The sequence below is a fragment of the Enoplosus armatus genome, chromosome 4, assembly GCF_043641665.1.
Source record: "Enoplosus armatus isolate fEnoArm2 chromosome 4, fEnoArm2.hap1, whole genome shotgun sequence".
In the NCBI taxonomy this organism is placed as follows: domain Eukaryota; kingdom Metazoa; phylum Chordata; class Actinopteri; order Centrarchiformes; family Enoplosidae; genus Enoplosus; species Enoplosus armatus.
This window is the reverse complement of record NC_092183.1, coordinates 14,088,571-14,114,624: the sequence shown is the minus strand read 5'-3', so window position 1 is coordinate 14,114,624 and position 26,054 is coordinate 14,088,571. Positions and strand designations below refer to the sequence as shown.

At 43.2% G+C, this 26,054-nt stretch overlaps 1 protein-coding gene across 1 annotated transcript in view; it reads left to right on the top strand.

Moving 5' to 3' along the window:
* emid1 (EMI domain containing 1) overlaps positions 1–26,054 on the top strand; it is a 49,666-nt gene that overhangs the window by 11,615 nt on the left and 11,997 nt on the right. The window lies entirely within an intron of this gene.

Below are 26,054 nucleotides of genomic sequence, written 5' to 3'. Positions count from 1 at the left end.
GCCAACGCTGCTCCGCTCAGGGGAATTGTCATTATAGTCATTAATTAACAAACAACACCACTGAAAACACAGACCAGCCAACCTAAAATTAACTAAACCAAGCTGTGGAGGGAAGTTTTTTTCTCTTCTCCTGTCTGCCTTTCTTTCCATACTGTCTTCTTCTTATGTAAGTGTGTGCTGGTATATGCATCAGGTTTATGAAACCCCCCCAAAATTATACTTCATAGAGGGGTTCAGGTATTTAAATTGGAATATATACTAATAATTATGATAATATTATTATGACATTTTGAAATGTTCCATGCAAACCACATACAGAACACATACTGTATAGCACAAACCATGCAGGCTGTGGAATAATAATGATAGACTTATAAGAGTTATAGTTATGACTCCCTATGTCTCTATGATTTATGTTTGACTGTACTATTGTAAGACCAAAGGCAAATAACAGGCACAGTAATGCTAGAATATGTTTGTATTACAGCCAGGTTCATTTAGGGTTACAGGAGATAAGATTATACATTTTATTTATTGTAACGTCTATTTTATTTATTTGATATTATGTCTTTACATAAAGAACCACATTTGGTTTAATGCATTACGCTCCATTTATCTACCTGCATCTTCTTGTGTTTAGTCTGTTCTTAAATCTAAAATAAATGGCAGTGAAGTTCAAGAACTACAGATGCATGGCAGATGAATCTTTTTTAAAGTTTCATACATACTTAGCCTTGATTCTGAGTTAAGTTTTATGTATCTGGCTCCTGGACTGGAAATGCCTCTTCTGCTTACTGATTTATTTATTATTTCCCAAGACTTCCCCTGAGAGTGCATTGAAAACTGTTTTTCCTGCAGTCAGAAAGAAATAAAGTGGGCTGAGTCAGCAGTGCAAAAAAACTTTTAGGGATGAAAATAGACACACACACGCACAAATACACACACACACGCACGCCATGGCAGCTGGAGTATTCTTCTGTCCCCAATAAAGCAGAGGCATTTCCCCTCACCCAGTAGTTTAAGTGGACTGGTGCGCTGACTGAGTGACCGACAGATCACGCAATCGGGAGCAGAGAGACAAAGAAAGACACTCTCTTCCTGCCAAGATAAGACCAAGTGAACTGGTATCATGTAGAAAGATGAAGAAAAGACAAAACCTTTAGAAATCCTGCCCTTTTTGAAATCCTCCTCACGAGTGGAGGTGTCGGCTCTACCTCCTTTCTCTCATCCCTGATCCACTCGGCGACTGATGTCATTAAAGCTGCATTAACCTCGTCTGCTCCCTGCCCTTCAACAGATCACCGTCTCTCAGCTTGCAGGTATAGAGTGGCGTGATGTAGGCTCTGTATAACACAGCGCCACTGTCTTTAGGTGGGCTCTGAGAAGGTAATGAAGCATATTTGCCATTTTGACGTCAGTGCTGAGACAATGGCAGCATTGATGGAGCGGGTACGCTCGGGGTCCCGTTGGTTCCATACAGCTGTGATGAGTTCAACGGACGCAATGTCTGCAGCCCACTTGGAAGGCTGGTAATCTCTGTCACGATCCCGGACCGATTGCAAATCACCATCTCTCGACTAATTTGTCAGCATTCCAGTACCTGTCTTAATCTTACTTCTCCCTCTTTGTTTAGCTTCATAAAGCTGCAGTGCATTTTTTTTTACCTACTTTCACTCTTTTACATAGGGCTGCAACTATGGATTATTTTCATTTTTTGTATCCTGATGACTATTTTCTTGATAACCGAATGACAGGATAGCTCTGGACAGCAGTAGTTACAATCACCAAGGATTAAAACGCAAGAAAGCCTTATTTTCATTCCATTATTTCCATAAAGGCTTATTTCCATTGGGGTCCTCCAACATACAACAAAAACATAAAACATAAACCCCAGTCGAGACAAAACATACATACAATGGCGGAGTGGCACTGCCTACACGCTCCAAGTCCTCTTCATAATATAAATACAAGTTACTGAAAAAGCTTCATTTTAAAGCCACTTCAAAGATCCGCTCGAGGTGATACATTTTAGGCTTGAAGAAAGATTATTCCATTGATTGTTTAGTCAATGAAATGTCTGAAAATAACTTAAGATATAATGTATTCAATTCCAAAGATATTCAATTCGATTTCAAAGAAAAACAGCAAATCTTCACATTTGAGAAGGAAACGTAAACAATTAATCGATTGATTCTTTCGACTGTTTCATTCTCTTGCTCCCCTTTTTCCATCAGTCTTATGAATCGCTGTAAAATCCAGTCATGTCTCCTTCTTACCGCTGTCTCACCCCCGGCCCCCGGTTAGATCCACATTCTGGACCACAAAAACATAAGAATACAATGAAGTTGCTTTTAGATCAGATATTCTTCTCTTACACTGTATCGTATGTGGTTTTTGTACCCTCCCAGTAGTCCTGGTGATCTAGCTGCTCATTTGTCACAGTTATGACTTCATAAACATATACAACACCACATAAGAGAGGCTCAAGTGTTGTGGCTCAGTGGGTGGGGATTTTATGAAGCCGACCTTCAAACCTCCTCCACTCCCATGTATACTAAACCACAAACAGACCACCACATCACAGAGATCTCGCTGTGGTGTGTTGTGGTGACATCATTTATGGCCTCTCATATCACAGACCTCCCAAACAATCCCCCCCCCCCACCTCCTCTGGTTCGGTCTCAGTTTCCCAGCCACTAAAATGCTGCACTCACGGATAACGTGTAGAAATGATCATTTCTACAGTCATTGCCCCTGTCTGACTCTTGAGCTCTATTTTGAGCTGGTCTTTGCACATATTTCCATTTGCTCATGTGGGGATGAGGGGGGTGGTGCTGATGGTTGTGATTAGTTCTGGACTGAAGACGAGGTTTGGATGAACTGCACCAGCAGTTTTGCCAAATTAGAGACATTTCTGGTTGACTCTTGGAGCTCAAACCTGACAGAGGTGCAGGCATTCCCCTCGAGGAGCCAATTGTCTTGACCAAAGAGAAATGACCTCACTTGATTGGCCAGAAGGTGAAAGAGTAGAGCATAATAGAACTTGCCTTTAGAGATCAAATGTCTGATATATAAGCTGAAACTATACGAGCTTTATTGGTTTTAGAGTTACAGACAAGAAAGATGTGAGAAATCACGCTAGAAGTGCACGTGTTATGTTTGTGTGTTTTCAGCTTGGTGTCTACAAATACTCAGAATTAATACAGAATTATCATAATTCAGGGCAAACTATTGTACATTCAAATCCAGACTGCGGAGCAGCCAGAACTGAGTTTGAAACATAAATCTATAGCAACTGTCTGTGTCGTGGTACATCCATCGGTTAACCCTGTAGACTGCAATGGGCTCCTTCCAACTTCAGGCCGGTGTTTATCATGTGGACTACAACACACACTTCTAGATAGCAAATATGTTACAGGTAAACCATACTAATCAAAAGTTAGAACGTGAAATACAGCCGCAAAGAGTTTATAGAGGGTTGTGACAGGTGGCGACAATGGCTATCTCACAGAAATTAGATAGTGATTAGATCAGCAGTGATTAGATACTCTAATTTATTGCAGATCCAGGGTCAGTTTTCTGTAATAAATTATAGGCATAGTCAATGTATGGTCATTTATCAAGCTAGCTCCAAACCAGTTCCGTACCATTTCACTATTACAGTATGGAACAAAGTAAAATTAAGACATGTCAACCATCCGAATGTCGAAATTATCATACAAATATGATAATTATCGTTAACACTGAAGCAGTAGATCATGTAGATGTTAGTTTATCCTCAAAACTAGTTTAAAACTTTCATCTGAACCTTAAGTATGCATCATTATCCACCTTTCACTTACATTCTGAGCTCCCTTCTATAAACGTAACATATGGTTAAATGTCTCACGTGGTATTTCTTATTTAATATTTTTGATACATTTTGTAAAGCACGTTGACCTCACTTGATTTGTGCACAAAAATGTGCTATTTAAAATAAACTTGCAGGGCAGCGTTCACAGAAAGTGTGTATGCGGAGTGCTGTTTACCCTGCACTAATAGAGCATGTAAGACATGCATCATTTAGGAAAGTGCTCGTATCTCCATCGTCTGGGGTCACGTCTCAGGGGCTTCTCTTAATATCCACTCACACATGGGCCTGCACACACATTCAGGCATGTTCATTCTACAGCGCTGCACAGACCATTTCAACATAGCACTTTACCGTCTTCTTGTGCACTTGGAGACACGCATCGTTTTGAGATCATCTCAGGTTCATGGAGTGATGCCCACATTGTTCAGGAAGTGTGGTATGCTTCAGTGGTTCAGGTCCAGTCTTTGTGGCTGGAGGAAGAGGTTGTGGCAGTGCCGGTGTGGCTGGTGGGGCAGCGTCAGGGGCTCAGAGCCAGAGAGGCCCAGCGGGGTGAGCTCATTAACAACAGGACGTACCCCTGAACCTCTAAACCCAGGCCTGCATTCCGCCCGCTCCACTGCCCCCTGGGACTCATCCAGAGGGGCTTTAACAGCCCCGGTGTTTTGGTTGGACCCTCGCCACAGCCAGAGCCGAGCTGTGCATGACGACTCCCTCCCCTCCCCCCGCCTCAATCAGGACCATAAATATGGTCCAGAGAGGGTGTCTGTGTGTTCCTGCTTCCTCAGGTGTTTATGGTTCTCTCACTCATTCATGCTGAGCTCACAGCCAGGGCCTGGCAGCACACAAACACTCATGCTCGCACACATGCAGACATGTTTAAGGCAACAAAAACACCTGCTCTCGCAAGCACAGACACATATATCAAGTTTGTATGTACAGACAGACTCGTGACTCAGACTAAAATTAAACGTACATTTTTACACCACAGATGACTCGGGGGTCACACAAACATGAGAGTCGCTGTAATCAATAAACTTGATACAGGACACGGACACACGCTCCCTCTGTTTCTGCACGCATACACACTGAATATCAGTTGCATGTGTGCCTTGTGACAGACAGACTGACAGGGCTGTAAATCAATGCCACTGTGCCAGAGTCAGAGCTCTATCTGCTGCTATCATTCACTGGGGGTTGAGGGACAGAGGATGATGTCATGGCCCTTTTATTTTATGCTGGCTGCCCTCCATGTGGTCCTCCACCTGATGTGGACTGCATGTGGCCCCATGAGACCATGTCTGCTCAGCTTTGTGGAGACACCAGGGCTGACAGCCAGATAGGACAACCATCAAACCTTTTTAAAGTTCTACTGCTATACTGTATTTTAGTGGCAGTAACACACACTTGTGCAGCAGTGTTTCTGTTGGTGTCTCCTGCAGAGGAACTGACATATGCAAGGCTTTCACTTGTTGGTAGCACAATGGCAACACTAGACGGATCGTACATTATCAGGTCATATTGTGAGGTTTTTCATTCGCTGCTATAGGGAGCGACGGTCCTAGCAAGCAGAAGGGTCAAAGTAGAAATGGCTTTGTTAGGTGTGTGATACTGAAAAGATGAAGATTACTGAGCCGTTTATCAACTTGTTTCATGTTGTCTTCACTATAAGAGAGTTGGGGTGCCCTGGTAGCTTACCTGGTAGAGCTGGTGTCCCATGTACAAAGGCTCAGTCCTTACCGCAACGGCCGAGGTTTGTTTCTGACCCGGGCCCTTTGCTGCATGTCATCCCCTCTTTATCTCCCACCTTTCCTGACTCTCTCATCTGTACCTATCCATTAATCATTTAAGCAATTTGTCAAGCAAAATATAGCAAACATTCCCACGTTCCAGCTTCTCTCTTGTGAGGGTTTGATGTTTTTCATTGTCTCATGTGATAATAAATGCATAGTTTTTGGCTTTTGGTCTTTTGATTGGACAAAACAAGCTATTTGATGACATCAGCTTGGGGTTTTAAAATGCATCGTACCAGGCATTTTCACTATTTTCTGACTGATTTTCCGATTTTATTGATTTTATTGTTTTTATTGACCAAACAATTAATCGATTAATCAAGAAAATAATTGGCAGGTTAATCAGTGATGTAAATAATTGTTGGTTGCATCCCTATAGAGGAAAAACATTTAGCTACAAAGGCTACATGCATAGGTTCTGTTGCTACACCTTAACAGTGAACAATAAATCTGGTTTCAGATGTTCAAGTCTCATTGGGTCAACTAATGTGTGCATGCCTGAGACTGTAAAGTAGTTTGGATAAAAACATGACATGTGCTTCTCATTTTACACATTACAAAACTCAAGAAAATTAGGAGGAAAAGTAGAGGTTCAGTTTCACTGTGGACATTCTTCGGATGCTCACAGCGGTTACATATTTGTAGTTTTTCTCATATGTGTATATTGCCCGAATAAGTCATTTTCTATATGAAATTATAGTTATATATCGCTGGAACTGATATGTCAGAAACCACAGTTGTACAGTTCAGGGGATCTGGTACTGAGCCTCTGCCTGCACACAAATTGGCCTTTCTGAGCCTTTTCAAAATGGTTACCCTCTTTGGACATCCCCCATCATTACATCCTATTTACAAAAGACCAAAAGGATTATTCTCAGTTAATGCGTTTTATATGAACCCTTCACTTTGCCTGTGTAAACCTAGCTACTCGAGTAAACAGAGCCCTATTGAAGCAGAGTTACTGAATCTGCGGCCAGATGGGTTCTCGACCCCGAGACAAAGTGGAGAATTACAGTTTGTCCTGAAAGTCCAAGCCCAGCTCTCGCCTCCCTCTCTCTTCCCTCTGGCCTCGCTCAGAGGGGGGGATAATCTATTCCCTCTCTCCTAGAGGGAGAAAGAGATGAGTGTGTAAAATGAGAATGGCTGTACTAGTGAAAGAGTGGCATGGCTCCAGCGGGACACGTTTCTCCAAGTGCTGCCAGGTAGAAAACGGAAAAGAGGATGTGTTTTTCCTCCTCTCTTGTTGTCATAAGCTGACACTTGCAAAGGAATGGGATGGCACTGTTGTTTTAAGCAAGAAGAAGGAAAAATATTATAAGGAACATGGAGAGAGGGGGAAATGGAGGGGTTTTCTTAACTGGAAAGGTCTGTTCATGTTACTGTTAAAAGGACAAAGAACAGACTGAAGTAATAACCACTATGAGCATCATTCATAATTTCTCTACGAGCCATAACCACAATGTTCCTTTGAGGTAATTTATCTTTTCGTAATGTAACTGAACTTTAGAAGTAAAATTAGATTTGAGGCTCCCTCGTCTTCGTATGCTGTCTGACCCTCTCACAGTCCATGCACCACTACCCCCTGGGTGTGGGTGGGTAGCCATAGGGACGCCAAAGGGGTGAAAGGGCAGAGAATTGAGGGGTGCAGTGGTTTGTGCTTTTTTCTGCAGAATAATGGCAAGTATTGTTCCTTAAGTGGCAGCACTGTATCAAGACTATCGCAGGAAATTTCTTGACACTCATTCGGACTCGGTCTTAAATTTCTGAGACACTTCGGAGCTGTATGTTGTGAGCTGGTCATGCTAAGGGAGTACAATGTGTCCCTTTTTGCGCCTAGTAGTATCAGTAAAGCAAAAGGATGTTTAAAGCCAAAGAGAGCGCCGTACAAGTGCCTCAAGGTTTAGGAAGATGATTGACTGGGACAGCCAGGGAAAATTGAGAATTACGTTATTTTTTCTTTAGTGTTTAATCCCCTGTATTCTCGTCATCTACACTGTTAGACTGAAACCTGTGGCCAGCGTGGATATACCTGCCTGAGATACAGAGACCCCAAAGGTCATTATGAGTGACAGTTAAGCCTCACTGTGGAGGCGTAATTGTGATGGAGGCCTCACACACCCCCTGATCCGCATAGGGACAGGAGAGGGCACGCTGGGAGATGAATTACAAACACTGCTCAGGATCATTCATCCGTCAGAGCAGCTCCTTTCGCCAAGCTGGAATTCCTTTCCCCTGGCTGCACCTGACAGTGCAGAAACCTCAGCCCGGGCTGCCGCCAGTTCACTTTTTGTTCCAAAAGTGCAGCTGAGTTTGCTGGAGCTTTTTAGGAGGTTCTCCGTCAAGACCGAGGCAGCTTCTGTCAGCAGCAAGCTGCTGCCCTTCTCTCTGGAAGTTTCCTTGAAGGATCGATCTGAGAGGCTGTGCAGCAGGCGGGTGGAGCGTGGGTGGCTGTCATCAGCACTTTCACTTCACTCGCTTCCTCTGCTAATGTTGTTTGAATGAAAGTTGGGGTAGAATTGTTGATGAAAAGTGTTCCTCTTGAAAGGGAATGGCATAATGTGGTACAGTTGACTGTGCAGAGGGAATGGAAACAGGGCCAACGAATGGGGCGGCTGTTTTAGAGGACCAGGTTCATGCCATAGGCTAAATACTTTTTCTTCACAAAATCTAAACATCATTGAAGCACAAAGTTTATATGTGTGTGCGTCGTCTCTTTTGCACAATGTTTCAGTATCCCATGAACAGTTTAGGACTTGTATGAGAGGAAAGTTGTTTGATGCTTTATGCTCAAACTTTGCTGGTAGTCCACTGCTAACAGCGGCCATTTTGAACCCTGAAGTTCGAAAATCCGTTTTGCGCATTGTCATGTCACTGATTCCTTCCTGAAAAACACAAGTACAGAGACAAATGGATGTAAGAAATCAAGAGGATATAGGTTCAGATGAAACTGCACTCTTTGAGCTTTCACCCTCACAACTGCTCAGAAATAGGTAGGAGGACTAAAGTGCTAAAACAGTATGAAAGTACTTAATTTTCCACTTGTGTGGAGTCTTATCATCTCACCGCCGAGTGATGTCATGTGTAATTCTGCAGCTTTCATAAAGCTTTAAACTGAAATACTTTTTTATAGTGGTCTGGTGTATAGTTTATGTAGATGGGTGTATAATGACTTTTAAAGGTTGGTTTGTCCTAAATTGCCACTTGTGATTTTTGCACTTTCATAAGTAGTTTAACACTCTGCAGCTAAAACAGAAACAGCCCACTGAGTCAGCACAATTAGCCTTCATGTTTCATATGTAGATGGTGAAACTTAATTTCTCAAGAGTGACTTTTATGAATCAATTAAAATGCGATAAATAGCAGTGACAGAGGGTGAGTAAGAGGATTAAGAGCTCACGAGAGGTGCCGTTTGATGGTTTGTGGTTGACCACTGCATCTTGAAGTCCTTAACAAGCAGCAGCCACTCTGTACTTTAACCTGTTGGTGTTCGACTACTGCGAGAGGAGGAGATGAAGAAGGAGCACTTGTTTCCCTCACAAATGCTCTCTCCATATCTTGGAGTGCCACAGTTTGATATACGTCAAGACATTTTTGGGCTCAGAGTCAGACAGTGGGACACATCCATCCATTTTTACTGTAGCACCAAAAGCCTGGAGAGAGTTCAGGTCATTGTCAGCCAAGACCTCCAGGTCTGCTCCCGAGCACAACTCACACTGCCAGATATCAGCGATGAAGAGGGGAGGACAGAGAGGATACACACATCATGTCTGCACTACACACACACACACATATATATGTACACTCTGGACAGACAGACACTGCAAACATACACACACACACACAAACACACACACACACACACACACACACACACACACACAGGAGACATATTTAGTTGAGACAGGCCAGATGTTTTATCTCAGTATGTATGTGTCAGAGCGCTCGACTCCCTCTGACGGAGGAGTGTTAATCTCTGGAGCTGGGAGCTCGGCACGCCGCCACGGCTGCTGGGACCAGGACCGCTCTGATAAATTACACACACACGCTGACCACGGGGTGGGGTGGGGGGGGGGCTGTATGTGATTTACACCTGAAAAGCAACAAAAGACCCTGTACACCAGAAGTCTCTGAACGACGCAGTGTGACTTCTCCCCTTGTGACTCTCTTTCTGAAACTCGATAATGAAACTTTATCTTCACCTCTCTGGCTGTCTAAATATGACCACTCATCTCTAAATTACTTTTATTCTGGTGTAATGATGATATAGTTGTAGCTGAAATAACACAATGAGGTTCATGTGATGATTAATACTGTGCTGGTGATTACTGTATGTGATTAACACGCCAAACAGTATAATTGTTATTAATCATAATCAAATTCATCATTTTACTCTGTCTGCATGTAGTTTAATGATGCTGTCAACTCCTGAACATCTTTTTAGTCTTACTCAAGACTTTTTAAATGTGTCACAACATGTAAACTGGTAAATGATGCTGTAATTTGGGAATAATAACCCACATCTCAGATCCTACTACTATTTGCATCCTACTCCTGTATAATTTTTCTTATGCTAGTACTCATAGACCTCTAATAGGCAGTGTCTGTCATTTTGTAATATGTGTCTATGCATTTCTCTTGAAGGGCTGAAACGATTAGTTGAGTAATTGATTCATCACGTTGATGATGAATCTGTTACATAATTTATCAAGAAAAACAACCCTTCAAATGTGAAGAGTTTGCTGCTTTTCTCAGTTTTGTAGCATCATAAATCTTTGAGTTTTGGACAAAAGTCAGTTGGACAAAACAACCATTTGAAAAATTGTGATGGACATTTTTCACTATTTTCTGGCATGACATAGACTGAAGGAATTGGTTCATCAAAAAAACGACTGACAAGATAATCGCTGTTAGTTGCAGCCCTAGTTTTGTGATTTGAATAAGATTGGTTCTTTATGGTTCTATATAGTTTTATGGTTTAGTCTTTTGTCGATTACTTGAGCTATCAAATTAACAATTTTGTTAACACATTAATCATAATTTGTAAACAAAAAAATGCCAACAATTCCCTGCTTCTCAGATGTCAATATTTGTGTTTTTTCTTAGACGTCTATGATGGTGAAATGAATAACTGATGAATGTTTTTTCTTTCACTACTTTCATATTATAGACCAAATAACGATTAATCAATTAATCAGTCATGAAAAGTAATTGGTGTTTGCAGCCCTTCTAGAGGCACTACTACAGTATGCATTGATGTTACTGAAGCGTCGACTGTGGAGTTTGTCTTGAAGTTTTTTCTCTTCGTCGATCAGCAGTTTCTCACTGTGGCTGTGAGGGCGTGCAGGGGAGGCTGTTGTTGAAAAACTTTGTGAATGCCAGCAGGGAGGAGTTTGAAGGGGAGCTTGTGTTCCTTTGTAATGTAGTGCTGAGATAAGGGCAGCATCCACCACGTCAGCCCCTGCTGGAGCCCCGCAGGGTTTTGGCGGACCCCTGTTGACCTGGAACTGTGATCACACGGTCTGTTTTATTAGCTGACAGGAGCAACGTGATTGATGGCTCGGCATTGTTTCGCTTCTCGTTTGGCCTGTTGTTTCTCTCTGCTGTTAAGGCAGTGAGGGATCTGCCAGGTTTTGATCTGTGTTTCCCCGCTCCTCTGATCCTGTAATCTGCCTCCACTCCCCTGCATGTGTGTGTGCTTTCACCCGAGTGTGCATGTCTTCACACAGTCAGCTCTGTCTGTGGGCATGTTGTGTTGAAGTGCTTTTCAGAGATAAGACCCTCATTCTGGTGTGATGGCAGAAGGGTAGAGGATGAAGGGAGTGAGAACACTGTGAATAGAAGCATCCCATCTTCCTCCCTCTATCTTCTCCTCTCTTATCTTTAACTCCTCTGTCATTTTTTTCCCCAGCAGTTTTCTCATTTCTCTCTCTGTGTGATCTGTAGCAAAGGCAGTAAATTGCAGTTCACTTGCAAACTGTGGGAGAGTTTCTGTGTCCTCGTCACAGTGTTTAGCCTGAGAGCGACGGAGAATGGATGACACATTAACACTGGGCTACTCCATCACCTAGCAGCATCTCTGCCTTGGCAAATCGAGAAAGAGTTGGATATAAACACTGAGGGAGGAAAAGTGCATCACTGAGAGCTTTCCTAGACTGAATCATCCAGCGGGCCCCCTCTGGTGTGTCTTAGCCAAAAAAAGCATAAAATACCCTCAAGTAAACTACTCTTGACTTTAATGTTTGGGCTCATTTCTAACAAATTTTTACATTATCCGTAGTTGCTGTACATATTTCATGGTAGAATTTAGGATAAAATCCTTTTCATTATGTCTGGTATGAAATGCTTGCTGATGGTGAAAAACAAACAGCAGTAAAAACAGCCCGTAAAATGATTTTTATTGACACACAATGTATGATAATTCAAACTATTTTGTTCATGTTGAACTTTTAAACCAATGAAATAGCAGCAGGGCTTGTATTTAACACATGGTCGTGAATGTCGTTTAGGTTTTTCATGTCTTTTTAGATAAAAACATAATTCACACACACAAAAGTTCAGCAACACTTGAAGTAGACAAACTTTTAGCTTCCACTCAGTATAAACAGCACTTTGTACAGTGTTTTCATAGTATGCCATACATAAAAGACCTCCCTCACCAGTTTAGAACTATGATTGACCTAAAACCGCATGAGCATTTACCATTTTACACATCCATGTGAGAATGCTCCGTCGGCTGGTTTGCGTGTGTATATGTGCTTTTATATTTATTTAACATTTTTGAATTCTTGAAGGACACAAGCCGAAATGTGTCGGGTTGTTCTTTATGCTAAGCTAAGTTTTGCTGGAGTTTTGAGCTCTTCAGATTTTTTCCCTTCTGCATGCACCTTGGAAGTAGGTGAAGTTGTGCCAGAAATTCCTACTCAACATAATTCATAAACACAGGTGTGACAACAAACAGCCCTCCCCTTTCTTCCTTCTTTTCTTGTCTTGCCTTTTCTTTTGCTCCCATGGCTAAAAACACTCCAGGACCCTGATCTGGAGACTGATCACCCGCTGCCCCCTGTGTCTGTATTTTTGTCCTCTGTACTGCTCAGCTCTGGACGCCCCTCTTTAGCTTATCATCCCTTTGTAGAGCACACAGAGCATGCATACTTATCTCCAATGGTGCAAAACACAAACAAGCCGTAGCCCCCTCGCGCTTGAGGGCCCACTTTATATCCATCTGTCAGAGGAAGAGGACATGAGGCAGAACCACATGTTGGAGTAACGCTGCCCAGACCTGACGTGTCGTCGCTGGGTTTGGTTGGGTGGGTCGTGCGGGTCGGTGTTACCCCAGACAGAGCTAGAGATAGAACATGTAGATGCAAAAAGACACCTGTGCAGAGGGCGCATGAGGCGCACAACGGGCCTTCATGAGTAATAATCTTCCATCTGTGCTGATGAAATGAAGAGCAGAAACATAACATCAAGATAACTTACTGTAGCTGAAGTGCTGTGTGCACACAATCAACGTTGTGTTTTGTTTGCCAGACCATGCCTGTCATCATTATGCTTATCTGCAGGGAGCTGAAATCTTCTGAAGGTCATTTTGTTTATTTCCTAGGGAGTTTCCAAAACATGCAGTTTGTCAGTGGGACTGAGATGCTACAGATAGCTCTGGCTATACATGGATTAGCCTTTGAAATTCCTACATCCAGTAATTAGTGTCATCCACTGCATGCACTGTGTGTTTGCTCACTGTGTGGGTTTTCTCTCTGAATACTGCACATGCTCAACCCACCAATTTCCCATTAATATTTGAGGATATACTCAAATAGTTTATTTTCAGTGTGCCGAGAGAGTCTCCTCATGTTAGCCTTGTTAATCCTGCTGTTGTATCTCTGACAGAAGACCGGAGCTCTTTGCCATCTCCGTGTATTTGTCTTGCTGTGGGCTATTTTGGTAATTCACATACTTTACACATTGTAGTGTGACGCTGAAGACTTCCTCTACTTCTTCTGTGTTGTCTTAAATGGATTAAAGAAAACCTCCTGTTTTTTCTTTGGGGTAAAGGTCAGACGCTGTATGGATGTGTTCTGAGGTCACTGCAGATCAGTCATCATGTTTGTTTAGTCTGTCTTCTGTTTTGCTGGATGTAAGTTTAGCCAGTGTAAAGCCTGTGGTGCGGTGCAAGCGATCAGGAGAATGAGATCCAGATTCTGTCACATGCATGTTCATTTATGTCTCCATCATGAAAGGCTCCTTATACTGTGTAAACTGTGCGCATGACAGAAGAGAGTCATGATTAAAATCTCCCTCGTTTGTGATTTACGTCTTGTTTGTGTAACCTCAGCGAGCCGAGGTCCGGCACACCTGCATTATTGCTGGAGTTAAAGCCTTTCCTCCTGCAGGCTGGCCATCAATCAGCACAGTGCCGGTTAGCTCTGTGCTGGATTAGCGCAGGTTTGACCCCCACCAGGTGTGGGCGACCTGTGTTGCTGTCTCACATCTCAGCTGTGGTGTCGTGTTCGCCGGTGCCTCCCTGTGGATCTACCTGAGTAGAGGCTCGCTGTTCCACACGCTATCATCCTAAACCCAAAAAGCCCAATCAGCTTTGATCCCACCCTGCGGCCCCTGGAAGTAAGTGGGGTCTAATCCCCAAAAAGCCTTAGAAAGACACAGAGGAATGCCTGGCACACAGCACACCATTCACCCAGGGATTAGACTGAGAGGAGCTCAGCTTCACACAGTCATTTACTCCACCCACTCTGTGTGAGTTTCAATGTGTGGGTTTGTGGTGTGTGCGTGCATGTGTACATGTATGCAAATTCTGCACGCATGCATGCATGCAGGGGTTGGACAAAATAATCTAAAAACCTCAAGAGGACTTTACTAAGACTGCCAGAAAACGAGGTCATATTAGGTTGAATGCTAATTAGTAGCAGTTGTTTTATTACAACCTCTTGTAATAAAAGAGGTTTGGCAATCAGCTGTTTGATACTTCAGGCCTATGTGAGTTTTCAAAGCAGCAGGAGCTCCAAAGAGGCCAAAGTATCTGTGTCAAGGCTTGAGGATGCACTGGTCTGCTTCTAAATGTGTATAAAAAAGTCAATATATTTGGTTATTTATAAGGTTTCCAATATCAATATACAGACAGTCCCAACACTTTACATAGACACTTTTTTCCTGTAACGTTTCACCCATCTGTAGCTCGCGATATGACAAATGTACGCAAATCACATATAAAATAAGAAAATTAATGAATGTGTTCGACTGTTTCATTAAATCAGACGAAATACTTGTAAAACAAAACCGTCAATTACTCATTTGTTAGTGTGTAACTCACAATTATTTATTTGGAAAACAACATTTTGTAAAATGATAACACGATACGCTCAAAGCCGATAAATTATAATGTTATTGAATGAAACCAGCCCTATTGCAAATGCTGACAATATAAGCCAAACGCTTATAAGGAGGAACAAGGATATCACTTATGTCTGAGTTAATCCCTGTTTCCTCAGTAATGAAACAGCTGTCTGTTAGTTCGTCAGTATCATCTGTAACATCTGTAGCCCAGAAATCAACAGCAGCTGATCACCATCCGGTTTGATCACACCAACACTCCCCTGAAGAGGTTTTTTTGATACTCTATTGATCCTCGATGGAGAAAGCTGAGAGCTGAAAATGCGAACCTGCTGCCTTTAATTATAGTTTCATTTTCTGCAGCAGCAGGATTACGTGTGTCCACAAGAAGCACTGAGTGTGGAGGCCCCGTCTGTCAGCAGCACACGGAGAGGAGGTATCAGGCGGATGACTGTGTTATTCAAACTTTTAACAGGTGAACAGTTGCACAGAAATGTATAATGATGTAAAGAGTGATGCTCAGATGATGGTGAAGACAGTGAGGCAGCAGTGTGCTGCAGACTCATCAATCTTACGCTGAACCTGCAGTGTGGAGGGAGTGATGTTGATCCTGGCACTCCGCCACTGCTTTGAGAGTTTACCCATATGTGACTGTATGTGATAGAGCAATGGAGCATCAGTTGGTGGATTTCATATGATCTAATGGAAGAGATGTGTGTCTGAGGTCAGTTTAGTTTATGATTTCTTCTGCTCTCGTACCTAGGAGTATTCTTGGTAACCGCACCTTCCTGTGGTTTCCTGAGATATTACTGTTGTTCTACAATCTCAGTGAAGTTTTTATTTGAGGAGAAATTATGAGCCTAAATCTAAATCAGGGGCTTTGAGGACCTGCTGTTGAGTCAGGCCTGTAGCTACACTAATAGACTGTATGCGACTCAGCCTGGTCCACAACAAAAGACTTCCATGTCTGCTCTCCACTCATGCATGAACGTATCTGCTGTCAGGGAACCTATTATGGCCCTGAACACTCAAAGTGCAGATATGGTACCGTGTGTCTGCAGTGGTACATCATGAGAACCGATGAACTCTAAAGGGTTCAGTATGCTTAAAACACCCTGCTGAATGCTGCATTAAAGAATCGCTGACGTATCTTTACATTCACTTTTTCTCACCAAAACATATTGTATGTATCCTTACAGTCTAACAAATACGTTGAATGAATATTCTTCCTCATTAAACATTTGCAAGGCAGATTTGTTTTATATTTTGGAGCCAGCTTTGTTTACATTGATGTTTGCTAGCTTGCAGTCTTCTTCTTTTGTGCCTTTTGCTGGAGCATTGCTACATTTCTTGGCACATTACTGCCACCAACTGTTGATCTGTGGAGTAGTGAGAAAACGTCCGTAAGAATTGTGTATGACGTCGCCCACGTGCATGAGATACAAAACAGGGACTTGCTTTTAAAAAAGTTGCTCCAGAGTGCAACTAGTGGTCAAAAACTCCACAGCGTTCCTTTGAATGGGAACACTTGTCCTATTGTTGGTGTCAGAAAGCCCCCTTAACTCCGATGTTACATAGGTGTGTGGGGAGGGGGTTTCAGACACGCCTCGTTTGAAGCATACTGAGGCCTTAAATTTTGGTGGGTTTCATGGTTCTTCTAGCATTAAAGGGTGATATGGTTGACTTTGAACAGAGAGTGATTAATTTCTGAAACCGTTTCAAAATCACATCACAGAGAACGTTTCACACAATTCCTTCATTTTTAACAACAGTTAAAAATGAAAATAAACAAGTCATTCTTGAACCTGCAACACTCTAGATAGAGGAGTTTTACTCAACAATTTGTTTCTACAGACTGTTTATATTGGCAGTCACGCATATTTACAATGAAGAGGGGAATATCTGATGAGAAGATGTTGCAAATAAAATTTCTTCTCACCGACTCCTCTGCCTCTGTCCCATTTAAAAGTATGTGTTGAAACAGTGGTCTTTAGCTATTTTAGTATGTTACATCCAACATTTTTCACCCTAACAAACCTCTGAGCAGGGCCGAATACCTCCACAGTAAAATGATCCAAGCTTGTGAAGGCAAAATGGAGATTAGGCTGTTATATGAGATGTCCCAAAGGAAACTGACAAATCAAATGATTTGTTATGGTGGAGGAAATGGACAATGCTCTCTGAGAGGAGCTGAATCATGAGGAAATTTTAAACAATAGTGTAGAAAGATTTGGCCTACTTCTTTTACCACACATGTCTGCTGCTCTCAGTTCATTTATAGCCATGCAGAGTGAGGCAGGTTTATAGTTTGCTATTGAAGCAGAATATCATCCTAAGGGGAGTTGGAATGGCTACAGTCTGGCAATCATGTCTTGGCTCTGGATGGACGAGCACAGTCACTATCACACAGTCCTTGTGTTCAAGCTTCTCTGTTTGGTTGTCATGGATCCTGCTGCATGGTTGTCAGAGGGGACTCGATTGTTTTTATTGTTTACATGGGTGGTTAAGGAAAAGTGTAGGTTATTGAAACCTTTCCTCTTAACGAGACTTGCTCTCATGTGTACTCACACACAAATCACACCACATGAGGGAAATTACATGTGGCTGGTGTGGCAACGGGCCTCTAAGCCATAATAAGCGGGCGTTCAGACCAACCTTGGACAAATAAACTGCATGTTTGACTGGACGTGTCCTTCAAACACTTGGGGCAAAAGATTTACTCACCCAGCGAGAGTGTGTATAGCAGAGGACGTGGGGCAGGATGTTTAGCTGAAGGTTTGTGGATTGGCCTGCGCTCTGCTTGGCTGCAGCTGTGGGCAGAGAGCTGGAGCGCTTGTCAGCCTCTGTATGGTAATGAACAGGGTCAGAGTAAAGGGTCCGCTGGCCAGGAATTTAGCAGCATGTTTTTGCAGAGAGCAGCAGTGTGTAAACTCGACTTCTCCACTGCTGTTTCTATTGCAGCTAGTCGATTCAACGTCTTTTTATTGCGTAGTCTTTGCAACCTATTTGGATATTTCTTTCTGTAACAGTTCATCTTCCATTTTATTACAATGTGGGTCTCAGTGTTGGGCAGTAACATGGTACTTGGTTACTTGGAAACTTGTTTTGATAATGATTACGGGATTACAATTTGAAATTCAGCGATTAAGTTGATTACTGTTAGACATTTTAGAGGTCGGCTTGTTCGCTGTCTTGACAGGAGTTGGATAGAGGGTGCGTTCAGTGGAGAAATTGGTCCGGGGCACGTTAGCTTGGTGCAGTGGCTCCAAGTTGGGAGAGGCAGTTAGCCTCCTCTCAAAGACAGAGAAATACAAAGGTTATCTACTTTACGTGTTGGGTCTTGAACTTGTTGGAAGGCTTAGTTAAGGCTAACTGTAAAATTATTACCCAGCTATGACCTATTGTACTAAGTTGGTCCTGTTGAGTCTTGTTTAGGGATTATTACTGACATTTTGGGTGCGCTCTTTTTGCTTTTTTACCTTTGAATAAAGTTCAAAGGTTTGATAATCTGTTTTAACTGCTTGCATCTTTACAACTTGTCTGCTTGTGTTTCTTGCCCCGTCAGACTTTACTGTAACAATGTCGTCAGTGTTCTCAGATCTCAGCAGTTACTTTCATAACCTATTGAAACGACAGCCACATACTGATGGGGTTTTCTTCTTTGAGTCACAAAGGCTCATAAAGTGCACACTGTTCAACAGCTCAGTGCAGCATGCATGATATTTAAAGCTTCTGTCGTCAACAGCAATAACTTGCAGTTAACGTGTTACAGTACATGCGTGTGTGGAGGTCTAATTCTGGTCCTGGCTGTTTTTAGAGCTGTTGTTTGTCGGCCACTTGCTGCAGTGTCTTGGCTGAGAGGAGTGGTGTGTAATTACTGCGGGGTGTAGGGAGTGTTTTATATGGAGAGGTCAAAGACAAGATGGACCCCTCCCAGCCACACTAACGCAGCAGCAGAGGAGCATGTGTTTTCTCTGGTTTCCGTGGTGACCACTGGAGAGACAGAGATGGAGAAATGGGGGAAAAAAGGTTGCACATCATTGGATAAGATGCCAACCGAGGTCATTGAAAGGGAGAGTGACGCCAAGGAAAAGTTTACAGAGCAGCTTTTATTCAGGTCGACCAGGGTCATGAGGGAGGAGCCGGGTTTCATCGGGCTTCTGTGTTATTGTGTCTCTCTTAATAAAAAGTGTAGGGTGTGAGCTGGATCGTCAGCCTCTGCCACACACTTTTATTAGACATCTGCTGCTTTCAAGTGGAGGAAATGTTTAAAGGCTGGTGGGTGGATTAGTGCTGCCTGTCCTGACCGCATACTATCTCAAATCAGCACGCTGCAGTACGACAGATGTGCCCACCACTAATTTTAGCCACTTTACACAGACCGCAGCATTGTTTTCTTTCATGGCACCGAGAAGATTGTTTCCATTTTGCCATATGTTTCAGGGTTGTTGTTTTTTTGGTATAATTTGAGTTATTCCATTTTTAAACTCACTTAAAATTCTTGTGTTTTTATTCTCTCAAGTTTGTGTCAGCACCAGATCCTCTTTCCTTTTTGTGGCTATCTCTGTGAACACAAAGTGCCTCTCTTCCTGCTGTGGACATTCAGGCATCATGTTGCCCACTGAGATCGCCAGCAGTTACTCATTCAGAACACCACCACGCTGCTACACCCCAAAACAAGTGGTGAACAAACACTGGAGTCTGTCTGCTCTGCTCAGTCATCAGAGGCAAAGGTGGTGAGTGATTGTGAAACAAAGCTCAATTTTCCTGTAATTAGTATCTTCGAGTGCCTTGCAGGTATTCTTGACAGTCTGGACCAAACCTCTGTGGGGTGGATAGTTGTGGATCTCTCATGATGAAACCTTCTGGAAAATACAATGAGCAGGAAGCCTGACGGGTGGGAGGTTATAGAAGGTGAGTGCTGCATCCTGTGCAGAGAGGTCTACCCTGCAGCTGTCTGTGCCCAGTAAGGCCAGTCTCCTGTCCCAGAATGCCAATAGGAGCACATGTCTTTAGGCCAGACAAACACCTCTGTCAGCAGACCGCAGTCACCCCACCAGTCAGACCATTCAGCCCGGCGCTGCTCTGTAATTACACACCACCGCCTGCTGTGGGGGTGGGGACAGACCCCATCACTGCCATCAGCATCACTACAGGCATGTGCTGGAAAAACAGAGAGAGTAAGAGAGATAGGAGGGAGAGTGAGAGGGAAGGTGAGATACGGACAGCTCCATCTAGGACAGAGAGGCGGGAGACCCTCCTACTTCCTGCGAAAGATTAGAGGTTGTGTGTGCGAGCACATCTGGATGGGCTGGAAGAGCTGAAAGGACTGATGTGAGAATGGACAGAGCCAAACTGAAGAAGATCAGTCAACAACACTGCTGGTCACAGTGAACCGACCTCTGCAGCATTTATCTCCGGTTGTGTGTTTGTGTTTGTGCAACATGCCTGAAAATATCTTTACACACATGCTTTTTAAATACCACTAGTTAACAGCTGAAGGAGGCATCTGATCACAGACCTCATTGTCAGTTTTGAACAGTGACAATAAGGTCTGTGACCCAAAATACAACAATGTTCTTCTCAAGTGGAAGTGCAGTTACTTATATATATATATATATATATATATATATATATATATATATATATATATATATATATATATATTATTCAAGTAGAAATCAAAGTAGTACAGTTTTGCACAGAGGTATAGATTATGACAACTGTTGCAACTGGACTGCACTTCTTCTGCACAACAGACTTTTACTGTACAGTTCTGTCATTTTTATACTTATTATTTTAAGTTTTTATGTCATTTTTTCTCCATATGCCTGTCAGAAAAGACAGCAAACTAAGAATTTTACAATGCACTGTAACTTATTCTCTGTGCACATGACAATAAAACTTTGAATCTTGCATCTAGAACCTTAAATATCAACTAGTAAGTCACAAGTTGTTTGGTGTGTATCTTATTTATAACAGAAACAAAACAAACCAAGTAATGCATATTTTGAAAATAGGATAACGTTCAATCCAGATTGGTTGGAACTAACTAACTGTAAAGGGCACAACATAAAATCAGAAAGCTGGCAATATTCCTACTCAATATAGGGGATGTCATTGAAGTATACTACTTCTATAAAAAGTAAAATTACTTACTATAAAACTACTACAAAAAGTACAAGTACATAAATCATCTCCTCAGGTGCAGCAACCAGACAAAACTAATTATTCTCACCCCTTGTAGTGATGGAGGTCTCGCTCTGGTGTGGCGAGTGTGTGCTGCCTTGCACTGCTTTGGCTTAAGTGTCTGTGCTGATTGATGAGGTGAGACGTGTGTCCATGAGGTGAGAACCTCTCTGACCCTGCACGCTCTCACCTCAGGGTCCTGGAGGCTATAGCATGGTTTCATTTGCAGCAGGTCTTTGCGACACCTCACCTAGACTTGTAAACCAGAGCAGATGTAGACCGGCTGCCTCAACGCACTTGTTTTCAACCTAAACACAGCGTGGAGGTGAGGACTCAGTCCCGCTCAGCTTACCTTTCCCTCTGGCATCGCTTAGCGGATCAATTGTTACAGCAAGGCCGCACTTCCTTCTCACCTGTAATTATAGTTGAACCTGTCCAGTGTGTGGGCTGCTCCGCTCTCCAAAGGAAGGAAATGATGAAGTGTGTCCCACCCTTTAAGTCAGTCACCTAATAAAAGAAACCTGCGACCCTGGGAAAGCGCAGTAAACACTGGGGTTCAGATGCAGGTTTGCGCTGGGCAGAGCACCAAGCCCTGATGACTGAGACCCGTCAGCTGTGTGGGAGGTGGAAGCTGCTGATGGGTCTGCTTTAAGTACTTTAGTACTGGCTGACATTGATTTGAGTCAACCAGGGTTGGTCCAGCAACCTGAGAGGGATACGCTGATCCATCTTTCTCTCTCCTGAGACTGATTGAAATACCTCGACTCATCTGCTGATACATAGTACTGATCCGACACCAGTGCTCTCTTTTTCCAAATTTAAAATCTGAATACCTCACTGCGAGGAACTCATTGCAATAGTTTTTACAGCACAGTAATGTACATGTGCTGTGGTACAGTGACTGAATGCATGTTGTGAGATCAGACAGCCTGATATAAAAATGGCTGATTCTCGGCTGCCACATGATAATTTAAACACATAAAGAACCTTCTTCTCTGATAACAACATGTCAAATTTATTATCTTACATATTCCTTACTTATTACTTTTGGAAAATGAGTATTAGACAAGGACAGAGAGAGAGAGTGAGAGGAAAAAGAGCCGAATTAAACAATACCAAAATCACATCACCTCAGTTTGTCTCTTTTGGTTTCAAAAATAGACAAAAGAAACTGCTTGCTCAGCAAACATATGTTCCAAGTGGCCAACTTGTTCAGCCTAGCTTATTTTAAGAAGTACAGTTTTCTCTTTGAGTAGACTATGTGTGTGTGTGTGTGTGTGTGTGTGTGTGATCTAAAGGCAGCAGCAGCAGTCTTCAGTCTGTCCGAGGCAGTGCAGAGACAGAGACAAACGCCTCCACTGGTTGGCTGTCAGCACCCGGTCACTAATGACGCTGCAGCGCTGAGCTCAGCTAATTGAACAGACAGAGATGGATCAGGACCTTGCACTCTGCTGTGCTCGCTACAGTGTGTGTGTGTGTGTGTGTGTGTGTGTGTGTGTATGTGTGTGTGTGTGTTTTGATGTTTGCATTCACAGCTGCTGCCAGGACCTGTACTGTATCTCCCCACAGGAACTTCAAACTTTGAGATAACACAGAGTTAGACTCAAGGAAACAGCAGAGACAAGCCTTTTTCGGCTGTGCAACACAAGTTCTGCTTCAACCGAGCCTTCATGTGTTCATCCACCCTCTGCTGTCTGCTGCAGACCATATGAGAGGACAGCAAAAGTCCCACTCGTACATTCAAAAAGCTCTGTAGGGCCTGTCTGCCTACAAGCTGCTGAATCTTTCTGCAGAAGCAGAGAACAAATAAACCTCAGTTGGTGATGAGCTTGGAGGATCAGACAGTCAGTGCAGCTGAGTGTGAGATGTGTGTTTAAGGGCTCTGGTTGGCAGCACTAACTGGGCTCTTAGCATGAGGGCTCTGGTTTATTTTCACTGGGAGAGTATCACTGAAGGAATGACCTTGGCCCATTAATAATACAGCCAGTGTGTGTGTTCTTATGTGTGTGTTTGTCACTCGTGCACTTTCACACACACACACACACACACACACACACACACACACACAGACCAAACCCTACACAAGAGCACATGCACACACATACACACACCTTAGTTTGTAGAGTGAGAGGTGCAGCTGCAGTCCTGGTCATTGTGCCCTTCCTCTCACTCTGGTGGTACCAGCAGCTCCAAGTGAGTCTTTAAGGCCAATAATAATAATAGCTTTGGAAGCTGCCATAACAATTATATAATGATATAATAGTAGCAGCAAGTTGTTAATGCCAAATTGAAAATGATGTCCGTTCAGACTGAGAGCTTCTCCCTTCAGCCATGTTCACACTTGGCGTAAATGCGTCAAACACAGTCTGTTACAAAAGCAAGCTACCATTCACCCTGTTTCTGTCTGCATTGTCATGTCTCACTTTTGTTTCAAACTTTTTTTTATGTTTTTTATGTTTTTTTTTAAGTTTTATCCAGTATGCAAGCATGTCATTTAAACAAACTTATATCCATTATATTGTTGTTGGATTACACTGTCAAGTCAATATTGTCTTTTCATTTGACAGGCTAGTGTTCAGTTTACTCACCTTCAGTGTTTTTCATTTATTCAAGCAGCGAGTGATGTGCAGCAGAGGAAACAGGAGAGAGAGTCCTGTCAGGGTTTCATCTGAGGCCCACGGGGCTACATGTGTGGCTTGGCAGACCCATTGCTCGGATTTCAACAAGCAATTTCATTGGTCTGTCTAACCTTAGCCCCCAGCTACGAGCTTAGAAAGACTGTATGCTGCGAGAGCTCCCCTCGACTTTTGGATGGCTTCAGAGCTCCTTAATAAACTTTCATTTAGATCAATTCAGTCTGAAATGAGTGTTCTGCAAAATCTGATTTGCTTTTTAGCGGCTTCTCCTCACTGCCAGAGTCCTATCGCCTTTTCCTGCTGCTACAAAATACCTTCATACACAGTATACAGTGGATATCATCATGTCCTTGAGCATAAACAATCCTACAGGCCATCCTTCACAACCACCTGAATACACTCATTATAAAATAAGAAAAGATAACCTTCTCGCTGTGACCTTCACTCATATCTTCCTCCTTCTCCAATGAGATTATTGCACCAGCAAAGATTATTCAAAGAGTGTTTGTAAACAAATGACTAAACTCTGCATATATATGTGTGTGTGTGAGAGAGGAAAGCGAAGCAAGAGGCAGAACTGATGTCAGGACAGCCTCTGGTCTGCTGAACTCTCTGCGGGGGGATTCCTCTAATGAAGAGCTCTGACTCAGTCACTGATTTGGGCCCAGTGCAACAGGGGGGCAAAAGGTCAAATACATTCACACATTTCTTTGACCCCCCCCACTGGGGCAATTAGCCCACTGAGAACAAAGAGTGGATACAATGAGCCGTGTCCATTGGGGGGGGGTATTCATTAGCTGTGATGATGTTATTGTTGGCCAACAGAGCGATGGATCGCACTCGAGGCGTCCAAGTCATCCTCTGTCTTCAGGCCTTTTAGTTAACAGACGCTGTCACAGGAGATGCAGAAGAAAAGAGGGGTCTTGCAGGATTTTAAATTTGTTGTTGCAAGACAGAGACTGAGAAAGTGTGTAAGAGGTGTGTGTGGGAGACAGTTGTCCTTGAGCCAAAGCCGGCTTAATGCTTCATACAATAGCTCGAGTGTGGGTGAGGGGGATCTTGGCGCTTGAATGTTCTTTACTCTAGAGAGAGAAGAGGTGCCGTTAGGGGCGAGGGCTAGATTTCCTATCCAGAGCCCCTTTTGTAATTGAATGCAGCCTCGCCAGCCATCTACATGAGCCGAGCTCCAGAGAAAACGTCCCCGGCATGTGCATGTACATGCACTCACACACACACACACACACACACACACACACACACACACCTCTCTTTGTCTCCGCAGTCTTCTCCATGTGGACTGAAGTGCGGTGCAGACGAGTGAAGAGCAGATCAAAGTGTGTGTTCTCCTCGTCTCTGCTCGAGGTTTATATATTGTTATCAAAAATGTGGAAGAGTTTTCTGCAATCTAGAGTGCATGCCATAACATTTCAGTCTCAGGTCTTACATGGTTTAAATCCATCTACACTTGTAATCCTTTGAGAAATACCCAGAACCCAAAACAGTCAAATCATGAGCGCAGAGGTTGAGGAGGGGGAATTATTGGAGCAGTCTCAGTTTACCCAAAACCATGTGTTCTGTGTACTTTTCATACTCCTCCTTTGCCCTCTCTCTCCCCTCTTTGGGTAATCACTAAACCCGTTATGCTTTCTTAAGTTCCCAAACGTTTATTTTTCTTCATGACAATAAGCTCTCCGTTTTCCTTCCCTGGGTCTGCAGTGGATGGAGACAGATCTGATGTTACAATAAGGGAGGCTGTTAAAGAAGAATACGGTTCTCCTGCTCCAGCTCGGTGCTGCAGGTGCTGTTTCATGGCTTCTTTTAGTTTAGCACTTGGCGTTGACTCTGGTTGCTGGCCACTGAATGGCAAAGACGTGCTTCCTGGTGGCTAATGAGGTGCTGAACCCAGCCTCTTGTTTGTATCAGGGGCACCTGGGCCGACCAGAGCCAGACCAGGCCAGACAAAGGAGTCAGTCTAGCATTTCCACAAAGGTCTGCCCATTCAAAACATCCAGAACCCAGGGACACAAACTCCCACACTTCATAAAATGAAGGCAAGACAGAATGCGAGCCGAGACCCATTCTCTCTGCACAAGGAAACTATTGTTTGTCTTTACACGCCCTCTCTCCCAGGCTTTGCGATTTTATACTCCATAAAGAAAAAAGGCAAAAGGAAAGCAACTTGGCAGAGACGCAGCATGCACACTGTTTGTCTCTTGGAAATCTAACAGAGACGAAAGCTGC